This window comes from Symphalangus syndactylus, chromosome 11 (genome assembly GCF_028878055.3).
Source record: "Symphalangus syndactylus isolate Jambi chromosome 11, NHGRI_mSymSyn1-v2.1_pri, whole genome shotgun sequence".
Taxonomy (NCBI): Eukaryota; Metazoa; Chordata; class Mammalia; order Primates; family Hylobatidae; genus Symphalangus; species Symphalangus syndactylus.
The window spans coordinates 34,940,136-34,952,243 of record NC_072433.2 but is presented as its reverse complement, the minus strand read 5'-3'; the positions used below and the strand labels follow the sequence as shown (position 1 = coordinate 34,952,243).

General features: G+C 40.0%; 1 long non-coding RNA gene across 1 annotated transcript in view; it reads left to right on the top strand.

Moving 5' to 3' along the window:
• The window catches only part of LOC129493245 (uncharacterized), a 98,057-nt gene extending 95,589 nt beyond the window's left edge, over positions 1-2,468 (top strand). The window contains exons 4-5 of the long non-coding RNA XR_010114186.1: positions 1,941-2,043; positions 2,327-2,468. This is a non-coding gene — a long non-coding RNA (uncharacterized lncRNA). The remainder of the gene's footprint in view (positions 1-1,940; positions 2,044-2,326) is intronic.
• The last annotated feature ends 9,640 nt before the right edge of the window (positions 2,469-12,108 follow it).

Below are 12,108 nucleotides of genomic sequence, written 5' to 3'. Positions count from 1 at the left end.
ATTGGCTGGTGAAAATACTTGCCTACTTTGTCTCAGTGTCGGTTACAGCTCCGTGTGCAAACAGAACATCCAAACAGCAAGGAACTTTGTTCCAGCCTCATTATATAAGGAGGTAGCTTACACAGTCAGTTTGATTTGGTCACCAAATTCTAATCAATAAAATTTAGGCTGCAGTTGTTATTAGTGACACTATTGTCATTAGCAACGTAAGGACTCTTTTTAACCTAGACATGTATAATTACGGTGTTCTAGTCTGGATTTAAGCACATGTCCCCCTACCACTTAAAGTTGACTCTGAGATGAGGACTTGATGCAGGATGCTATGGACGGAATGTGTGTTTAACCCCAACATTGATATGTTGAAACCCTAATCCTCAGTGTGATGGCATTCCGAGGTGGGGCTTTTATGAGGTAATTAGGGTTAGATTAGGTCATGAGGGTGGGGTCCACTTGATGAGATTAATGAGCTTATAAAAGAGAGAGAGAGACATGACATCTCTCTCTCCCTCTGGCAAATGAGGATATGGCAAGAAGGCAGTCATCTGTAAACCAGGAAGAGGGCCTCCGAGAAGGACCTAACCATGCTGGCACCCTAATCTTGAACTTTTATCCTCTAGAACTGTGAGAATCAAATGTTTGCTGCCTAAGTCACCAGTCTGTGGTATTCTGTTAGAACACCCCAAACTGACTAAGATTCAGGGAGTTTGTTTTGGAGGCAATCACAGAAAGTGGAAGTGCAAGAATAAGGAAAGAGAGACAGACAAGAAAGGGAAAAAAACAACAACTGTAAAGTACGTGTTAACGAGCTGGTTACTGCTTAGAATTGTCCCACGGGAGGACAAGGAAGCTGGGACATTTATCCATAGATTTTATCCCCCATTGGATGAGGATTACCTTGAGGGGCATAGACTCCCTCACATTTCTGGGTTGCACCTGCATGTGGCTAAGCTACTTTCCCCAGCTTTTCAGAAAGCGATACAGTGGGACACCATGGACATTGGCAAAGAGGTATGGAGCTGTCCACCGCATCAGTACTGAAATTAGGTGTGCAGAGGGGATATGGCACAATTCATCACAAATGTCTGCTACAGATAACAAAAAGACTTTCCTAGAAATAATGGCTGAAATGATGAAATAAATTGTTCATGCTCTACTAATTCTTTTATATATTTCTATATGCTTTTTTGTGTGTTTTGGGAGATTACAACCACTTCAAGTCAAATTTAGTTTATGGTTGGCAGTAGTGCCAACCTCTTATCATTAAAAACTTTGCAAGATGCCAATTTCTGGACAGTTTTGAAAAGACCCAAAAAAGAAAACTAAAACTTTAGTTTTCTAGATCATTAATGAATTACCTTTTACTAGACAGTTAGGTCAGTGAATGGGAATAGGTAATTATAAGGCTAGAAAATGACTTATATTTAATTAAATAGCATTCAGAATTTTTGATTTAAAAATCATTTTATTTCTAATTTGTCATTGCAGAGTATTTTTTCTTTTTGAGATGGAGTTTCACTCTTGTTGCCCAGGCTGGAGCGCAGTGGTGCGATCTCGGCCTACTGCAGCCTCCCGCTCCCAGCTTCAAGTGATTCTCCTGCCTCAGCCTCCCGAGTAGCTGGGATTAGAGGTTGCCACCACCATGCGTGGCTAATCTTTGCAGAAAATTTGAAAAGCATAAATTAAAATGTAAAGCAGGAAACTGTATCAATAACTTCCTATCCAGAAATAATCATGGTTACTATACTGATATAATCCTTCCCGGTCAAAAAATTTTATTATAGATGTGAGTAGGTGATTTTTTTAATAATAAATGCCAGTTCCCTATTGAGTGGCAGGTAAGGAAACTAATATTTATTGAATGCTTTTTATTTGCTAGGCATCAAATTGAATGTTCTATACACCTTGCCTAATCCATCAGCCTCTGTGCTGTTTGTTTTTAGGAAGCTACATTTTCAGCCCCAGAGGCCAGTCTACGTGCATTGGGTACTGCCTAGTGCCTGTCTCCAGTCATTGAAAGAGTGCTTTTTCTTCTACAGGCCCCAAGTAAGCAAGTCAGAAAGGTTAAGGGCAGCCTGGAAAATGCTGAGAAGTGTTTTTTCTAATGGAAATGAAAATGGAATAGAGGGAGGAGGAAAGCGGGAAATGCATTAGAGTAAAGCAATGGAAAAGAAATTTTCTTAAATTTGTTTTCCTTGCAGCACTATGTTATGTCTGTTTTTAGGTCTGCTTGTTCAAGTGACTAAGCAGATTTTCCCAATTAAACCATCATTTACAACCCTGCTCATCCCAAACGTGTAAATAAGCTTCCTTTGGGTTTGTCTGACAGGCATTTGCTTTGCATCATCATTGTTGTTTTGACAACATTACCAGAGATGGAAAAAATTCTGCCATACGCCCAAATTCTTCAAAACGCCTTTTTCCTTCCTTTATCTTTGATTCATTGGTGTAAATAAATAAAACCTGCCATACCGTGTCCTGTTTCTCCTCTCTCTTTTCCTTTCCAATTCAAGAATTTAATTTGAAAATGGTTATTTTTAGCCCTGTTCTCAACTTGCTTGCTGAGAACAAGCCTATCCTCCATCCCTACGATGCTGCTGATTGCAGATAATGCAGCTGGCTTCAGGGTGGCAGGCACGATCCGAAAATATTACAGATAAGATTGATGGAACAGTGGGTTGCAGTTGATAGAGACCCCTCTGAAGCCTAGGAAGCCTCAGAGCTTGCTTTTTAGGGTGAAGTTTGCATCTCCATGGGTAGGGGGAAAGAGCAGATATTATAAACTGTCTCTCCTAGGGTATTCTTGAGACTCAGGGGTGAGCTGAGCAGCCATGACTTAAGAAAATTGTTGACTCTAGGGTCAGAGAAAGGGCTATTTTTGAAACTATGTAGGAGAAAAGAGTCAGGAGGTGGACCAGATCCAGAGGTGGTTCAAGATGAAGCTTTCAGTTAAAGTATAAGCTGGCCAAGCTGGGAGGATTAGCCTAGGCAACATAGCTAGGCCCTGTCTCTACAGTAAAATAAATGTTAAAAAATTAAAATATAAACAGCAGTTCAAATCTGATAACCTGTAGGCCCCAAGTGGCCTGTAGACATGTTTTGTTTGGTTGCACAGTGTCTTTCTTTAAACAGGTATTTTTGTTGTTGTTATTAAATTATAAATTCAATATTCAATTATGTATTTAACATGAAATTGAATATTACATATTCATTAGATGATACATATTCAAATATGTATGTACACACTTACCATACACCAAGAACTACTTTAAACTCTTCATAAATATCAAATAATTTATATCTCATAGCACCTTGTGAGTTAGGTTCCAATATTGTTCCCACTTTACAGATGAGGAAATAGAGGCAAAGAGGGGTTAAATAGTTGTGCAATGTCATATATCTTGTACATGATATTAAAATAGTGACAGATTTTTACATATAAAACTAAAAATCAATATTTCTGACTTCCCTTGAATATTTGGGAGTTCTGGTGAATATTGGGTTCTCAATCCTTAGGGCAACAATATCCCTATTAGAAAGGACATGCATGCTCTAGTTTGTCAGATTCTTCACATATTCCTATTCTCTGTGATCGGTTGACTTTAAACATTTCTATTATTTTTCCATACTCCTATAGGTATTTAAGAAAATAACATGTGGGATAGAGCCATAGTTTTCAAGTCAAGGAGGTAAGGCTTAGCTAAGAAAGGGATTGGAAAATGGCCATGGGGGATGGAGGAAGTCCTGAGAAACTGCTTAGAGTACAGTGGTCTCCAGCATCCTGCCACCCACCTGGGAAGTGACTATAGTCACTTTTCTATTCAGCAATATGTAGTAGATGACTGAAACTGAGCTGAATGCAGAGGACACACCTCTAGGTGAAAGTCGAACAAAACTTCAAGTCTCATGGAAGAAAGTGCTGGGTAATCTATGCCCACTCTGTACATTACAAAGAGGAGGGAATGCTGGTCAGGCATGGTGGCTCACACCTGAAATCCCAGCATTTTGGGAAGCTCAGGCAGCTAGATCTCTTGAGCCCAAGAGTTCGCGATCAGCTTCGGCAACTCTCATCTCCAAAAAAATAAAAAACTTAGCCAGGCGTGGTGGTGTGCGCTTGTGGTCCCAGCTACTTTGGAGGCTGAGGTGGGAGGATCTCTGGAGCCTGGGAAGTCTACACTGCTGTGAGCTGTGATCATGCCATTGCACTCCAGCCTGGTTGACAGAATGAAACCCTGTTTAAAAAAAAAAAAAAAAGGAGGGGATGTTGAAAATGGCCACTCTGAGATGGCAACTTTTATTCTAAGGTCGTGAGTAGAAGTTAGCCAGGTGGTGGAAGTTAGCCAGGAGGGGATAGGTCACCACTTAACGGCCATGGAGGTTATGCCCTGAAGACATAGCTTTCTTGACAGAGCATTAAGAATACAGATTGTGCACATGTACCCTAAAACCTAAAGTATTAAAAAAAAAAAAAAAGAATACAGAGCAGCAGTTGCAAATGCTGGAGAGAGCACAGCAGGCAGAGGAAAGGAACAGAAGATGTGTGTTTGGTGAGAGGGACCTGGAACAGGTTGGGGAGGACACACTAGCTGCCTCTACTGGTTGAGGCATTGGCTTCTGAGTATCAATTTTTGTTTTTTAATGTGATGATTAAAAAAAAGTGCCTCATAGTTTTGCTGTAAAGCTTACCTTGGGCAATATAGATAAAGTGCTTAGCAGGGAACACGATGCGTTGTAAACACTCATCAATATGGCTATTAAACTTAGTATAAAAACTACACTAAGTTTTTGTTTTATAGTTTTTGGTATTGATAATGATAATGATGAGATTGATAGTATTTAAAACATTATTGTTATTAGAAATTCCACTTTGTGCCATGAAAACAAAAAATTTATGAGTTTCCATAAATGCACCATATGAAGATCCCAGTAGTAGAGCCGTGGATGAAATAATGTACAATAAAGTGACCTTAAGGTCTTTGACAAGACTTCTTTCTGCTGTGGAAATATATTTTATGTATTTTCATATGAACTAAACCGTCCGGGTTCCAATTTCTCCATATCCATGACCTTTGTAATTGATTGGAGAAGTAAAGAGAGATAATTCAGGTTTGAAAAAGTGATGGATAATTTCTTTCTCATATCCAAAGTTAAGCTAGACTCTGAAGTTCAAATCCTCATTATAATTCTCTTTATAGCACTTACAATTCAGAAACAACTTATTTGTTTGTGCAAATAGTCCAGCTCTGCATCGGTGTGCTTATCCTAAAGGAAAACGAAGTGAGAGCTTCCCGCTAGAACAGCCCCACAGTCCTGCCAGCAGTTGTCATCTGGATCTGTCCTATTTTGCCTCTATTAACATCTGATGTCACTGATCTCACAAAAGATGGAGAACAGATGTCCTTCCCGCTGTTGTGTATTCTCTCACCCTCACTTTCTATCAGTTTTTCCTTCCAGAAGACATAAGAGGACGATGAGCTACAGGAAACAAACTGAGTCTTATACACCTAAAATTGGGCTCAGGTGCATTTTGTTTCTTGCTTGCCCTCTCAAATAGTTGAAAGCTACAGGCTCAGCTAGGATGGCATATTCCAATGTGGGAAGTCAGGGGAAATTTCTGGCTTTTTCCTTTCTCTTCTCAGCATTCATTAGTCCCACTAGTAACAGCTTCTGAAGACTCATTTAGGAAGCACAGCATCTCCTGTCTTGGACCAAGAGGTGATACACCTTCAGCTCAGGGGTGTGTGAGTGACCAGCCTGGCCATCAATGGATCCAATCCCTGGTACCACAGCATTTTCTTCAGGAATGGACACATGCCCTAGTTAATCCAATCAGAGCTAATACTTTGACTTTTACCGGGGAGATTGGAAGGAAGTTGTTGGCAGTCCTTTGTGCTGCTCTTATAGTTTAAAGATGAGAGCCTGGAGCTTCCAGAGACCACATGGAGAGCTCCTGTTTGAGTATGAAATGTACACAGATGAAAGTGGAGCCAGGGCATGGGGAAAGAGAGAGGCAGAGAGATAGAGATAGAGATCCATAGACAGGTGGACAGATAGAGAGGGATAAGCTTAAAACCAACTCTCCTACTAGCCTTTTTCCGTTATATGATTCTCCTGTTTTACTTACGTCAGTTTGAGTTGAATCTTCATCAATTTGCAATTCTAAGAGTTATGACTAATAAATGTGTGCTCACAGCCATCCGGGTCCCAAGCCAAGCCAAGCCTTGCCTTGCCTCTGAAGTCAGTTTGTTAATTCAGAAGGAGGAAGACAAAGTGAGGAAGAGAGCTGTGAAGCCAGGTGACCCAGAAATAGAGACAGTCACAAACATTCAAGTAGAGGGGCTGTGCTAACTTGGAGTTGGTTCTGAGCCATCTGGTGTGACAAATGGTATGAAGTGTGAATTTAAAGAGATGAAGTAAAAGGTTGCAACTCTTGACAATGACACTTTGTGGCTGGAAAGCCCCCATATGACAGCTGAAGTCATACTTCCTGAGGTCGTGTGAAAGATGATCAACTTCCAGTTCTGCTCCTATCAAGCTGTGTATCCTAGTCTTCATTTCCTGTGTTCTTAGAATGTAACCAATCAAAGCATTGGTATTTTAAAATATCAATATTTATTGGTATTTTATAAATATTGGTATACCAGCATTTATTTATTTATGGCTGGGAAATACAAACACATGAATCTCTCCCTTTGGCTTGGGGTAGAAGGAGCAGGATCACTGGCAGCGATAAAGTTAGGCACTTACACATTACTGTTTCTCAGGAGTGCTGTGATTTTAGGTGCTTTCAGGTACAGCCCTATGAAACTCCCATTTACAAAGATGTTGCAAGATAGATAGGGTAGCGTTTTGTAGATAATTTTAAGGGGCTTGGAGGAAGCTCGCTTCTACACCCCATCATGTATTTTGAGACAAGCCTCATGCCACCTCTTCTGCTTTCCCTTTTCAAGCTAAATAATGTAAGTGACTCCCAATAATCATCATATGATTTTTATTTCACCAAATTTCTTGAATGCAGTAACTAATCTTATTTAAAGGTGCACCCCCAGATTCTAGCACAGTTCCTAGCACCTATCAATAACAGGTGTTTAATACATTTTTGGGATTGGGATTAATTTCCTCATTATATCATCTTTGTTTGTATGTATTTTTGGTCACTCTGATTCTCCTTCTGCAAGGTGCTGCTTTTTATTCCGAACTCCACTCAATTCTTCCTCGTCTCTCTGACTTCTCCTACAAATAGAGAGAGTGAGTTCTGGTTTCCTATGAAAAGAGGAACTCAGTCATGGTGGCCAGAGCCAATTGATTCCTAATTAAACGAAGCATAGAATTGAGCTGGGATGCATTTGTTCTGATTCAAAAGCCACCTTTCCTTCCCGCCTGATAATTGTGTCTCTTTCAGTGTGAGCACAATGTGGGCAGGGAGGAACTCTCTCTGCTCTGCTCCACTCCACACAGAGATAAAGAGAGATATAAGCACAGAATGCTTTGTGATGAAGCGGAAGCCACTTGTTAAAGCAAGGGGAGAATCGACAATAATAGGATACTGTCCAAATGGAAAGGATGGGATCACAGGCAGTCATTCTTTTAGTAGCAGAAACTTTTCACTCCCCAAGACGCAGGAAAGAAGCCAGCAGAGGTGATTAAGCCAGCGATTGGGATGAAGAGCAGTCAGAGATAGTCGGTGTGCAGAAACGACTCAGCAGGCTTGCCGAGCCGGAGCTCAACCTGTGGCTGTATGAACCAACCCAGACACTTCATCACCGGGAATCTGCCAAGAACCAGGGCTTTAATTTATTTGTGGCAGTGGACACTGATCATCGGATATCCCGCGTAGACCCACTGATTCATGCCCTCTACAAGTGTGTATGGAGCTCCCTCTACATGCCAGACTGCTTGTTAGATAGTAAGGATTCATAGGTAATTAAGTCTCTTTCACTAAAGGAGCTCCTATTTTAATGGCGGAAATGATAAATGACACCATAGTAAGCTCTCCACAACCATTAGCTATTATTTTCATGTACTGGGGACCCAGGCAAGAATTCATTAGTGATTATTTCATTTGACACTAGGAAGTAAATTCTGTTTTTCTCTCTGCTTTACTGATGTGAAGAAACACGATCAGCATTGCCCAAAAATCAGTTGCAAAGCTAGGGTTTGGAGCCATGTATTTAAGAAGCAAGCACAAAATACTGTAAGATCACAGGAGTGAATGTCTCACCTTTTTGGGGTGGGGGCCATTCAGAGAAGTGTTACTAAATAGGTATTCTTTGATTTGGGTCTTAAGGTATCATTAAAAGTTCACCTGGCAGACAAAGGGCATTTCAGTATTTGTAATATGTGAGTTGGACTGACCATAAGAGGTATTTCTGGTTTCATTTGTGAAGCCCAGTGAAGTAATAACCTTCGTTGAAAAGTCTATTTTGATAACCTGGTTTCTGTTTAGTTTTATGGCTTTAAGCAATATGATTTTGGCTTCATTGTGATGTTGTCATTTTACTGACTTTCACTGCAAGAGGTGACGGGTTAAGAGAAGGTTAGAAGGGACAGTGGGTTTGTAAAGGGATATGGGGTCAGCTCCCAGAATCAGACATAGGATTTAGAGCAAGGATAGCAAAGCCATCATGGAAGCTGAGCCCACAGTGATGATCTCAAGCAGGTTTAGAGTGTGAACACCTGGATTTATCATCCACCTGATATGATACATGAGTTTGTCCATTTGACTTAAAAGAGTTGGGTTCCAGAAGACAGAAATGATATAAGGTCATTTAATTTGCCTTGGTGTTGAGTCATTTAAATGGTCTCCTGAGCTCCATTTCTGCTCTTCTCAAATCAATACTTCCACCAGTAACAAAATTAAAATTATAAAAAACAATTTTTGCAAGTTACTCCTTTGCTTAAAAATCCTGTAGTATTCAGAATAAAATTCCCAACCGTCAGTAGCGCATATAAAACTTCTGTTTGACTCTTCAGTTTTAGCTGTTTTGTAAGCTAGAGCCTCCCCTCTTCTCCATCCCGAATGCTAGGCCCCAGTCTTTTCACATCTTGGGATATTGTTGCTCTCCCATGCTCACACATACCTCCTTCATCTAGCCGACTCCTCTTTCCCTAGGGATCTTATATTAAACATCCCCTTTTTAGGAAGGCCTCTCTGATCCATTAAAAGAATGGGCAAAGGTTGCCTTGTCTCTATTTTCGTTTCTTTTTTTTTTTCTTTTTGAGACGGAGTCTCACTCTGTCACCCCTGCTGGAGTGCAGTGGTGCAATCTCGGCTCATTGCAACCTCTGTCTCCCAGGTTCCAGCAATTCCCCTGTTTCAACCTTCTGAGTAGCTGGGATTACAGGTGCGCACCACCATGCCTGGCTATTTTTGTGTTTTTCGTAGAGACAGGGTATCACCATGTTGGCCAGGCTGGTCTCAAACTCCTGACCTCAAGTGATCTGCCTGCCTCAGCCTCCCAAAGTGCTGGGATTACAGGCGTTCCTTGCCTCTGTTTTCCATAGAACCTGTTTTAACACTTATCATGCAGTCCTGGAAGTGACTGTGTGTGTCTCCTTTGCAGGCTGTGAGCACCAGGGTATTTTTCATCATTTTGAACAGAAGGTATTCAATAAATATTCTATGACTAAATGAATGGGCAAATGATAAGATGAGAACAACTTCATTTGAAGTTTTATGGAAAAATTTGTCCAGATTTCTAGAATGCAATTTTGGTTGTACGTGTTATATAATAATATATTTGGTTTGAGTTGTGTCAGGGTATAGCTCCTTGCTTTTCAATCATCTTCCCCAATAGAATCACTGGGTAAAGAGGATCTTTACTGTGATAATAAATAAAAATGATAATTTTTAAAAATATAGAAGAGCCCCTTTTAATTTTTTATTTTGAAATAACTTCAAAATGACAGAAAAGTTGGAAGAACATTACAAAAAATTCCAGGTATTATTCACCCAGGTATTCCAAATGTTAACATTTTGTCACATTTGCTTTCTTTTTCTATATATACATGGTTTTTCTTTGAAAACATTTGAAAATAATTCAAGCTACTTAAACAAATTTACAAGAAAAAAACAAACAACCCCATTAAAAAGTGGGCAAAGGAGATGAACAGACACTTCTCAAAAGAAGACATACTTGTAGCCAACGATCATATGGAAAAAAGCCCAACATCACTAATTATTAGAGAAATGCAAATCAAAACCACAATGAGATACCATTTCACACCAGTCAGAATGGCTGTTATCAAAAAGTCAAAAAATAAAAGATGCTGATGAGGTTGTGGAGAAAAAGGAATGCCTTTTTTACACTGTTGGTGGGAGTGTAAATTAGTTCAACCATTGTGGAAGACAGTGTGGTGATTCCTCAAAGACCTAGACAGAAATACCATTTGACCCAGCAATCTCATTACTGAGTACATACCTAAAAGAATGTAAATCATTCTATTATAAAGACACATGCATGTGTATGTTCATTGCAGCACTATTCACAATAGCAAAGACATGGAATCAACTTAAATGCCCATCAGTGATAGACTGGATAAAGAAAATATGGTACATATACACCATGGAGTACTATGCAGCCACAAAAAAGAGCATGTCCTTTGTAGGGACATGGATGGAGATGGAGGCCATTATTCTTAGCAAACTATTGCAGGAACAGAAAACCAAATACTGCATGTTCTCCCTTATAAGTGGGAGCTAAATGGTGAGAACACATGGACACATTGAGGGGAAAAACACACACTGGGGCCTACTGGAGGGCAGAGAATAGGAAGAAGGAGAGGATCAGGAAAAATGACTAATGGATACTAGGATCAATACCTGGGTGATGAAATAATCTGTACAGCAAATCCTCATGACACGTTTATCTATGTAACAAACTTGTACATCCTGCACTGTACTCCTGAACTTAAATGTTAAACAATTTCCAGCTACGATGTCTCTTTAACCACAAATACTTTGGTATGTATCTTTGAAAATAAACACATTCTCTTATGTAAATACAGCCCAATGATCAAAATCAGGAGATTAATATCGACACAATGCTGTTATCTAATCTGTAGACCTTATTTCAAGTCAAAGTTACTTCATAAGAAGCATTCAGTATTTAAAGAAGCATTTGGTCTGTCCTGTATCTTCATGCTTAGCTAACTGAGACATCTTTGAATTGGAAGCTTGCCAGGATGGGATCACGAGGCAAGAAAGGAGGGATTGAGATTTTCCTGTTAGGACACAAAGGACTGAGACAGGATGCAGCCAGGATCCTTTGTGAAAATGAGTTGAAAAAGAGTTAAAGATGGACATGGAGGGAGAGGAAGGAGGAGGAGAAAGGGAGGGGAGAATGAGAATGAAATCTAAGTTGAGACTTCAGATGTCCATGTGAGGACAGACACTTAGACCTACTCTGCTCTGTTCAGCTTCCAAAGTCCCTGGTCCCTCTTCCCTGGATTGTGAGAAAGCTATGCTACATGCCAGATTGGGCTCTTTTTGGTGAATAAACTGGTGTGTTTTTCACACACACACTCACACCCCATTAGATGACCTTTAAAAGACATTCTTTTAAAGAAATTATGCAAAGTTTTGCCCTCTCCTGCTTATACTAGTTTGCCTTTTCAAATATTTCTCCTTTCCATGCTTTAATTTTACTCCTCTCCCAATAGATGACAGCTAAATGCAAATAAATATATTGGTTTTTCCAAACACAAACTAACACTCTTTTCACAGTATACATATATAAAAAGAAAAAGCAGGTTGAAAACACCTAATGAGCCTGTTCCTTCCTGTTCGATGTTTAGGAATGGCTGAAATTTAGCTATCCAGGGCCACTGTGTCAGGGGTTGCTGGGACCTGGTTGTTCTTCACTTCTCATTTTTCATCACAGTGATCATGCTGTCTGCTTTTTGTGACTTGTTCTTAGCAGACACACCACCGCAGACCACACTGGAAATGGGAAGCAGGCAGCCCTGTCTGGTTTGACTTAGATGTCCTGAGGGCTGCACTCACCCTTACCTGCGCTGTATCAGTGAAAGCTTCTTTTTTTGGGCATGACTAGTCTAAGACCTGGAATATGAGAACAAGACATTGAGAAATTTGTGTTTTTATCCAGAGAG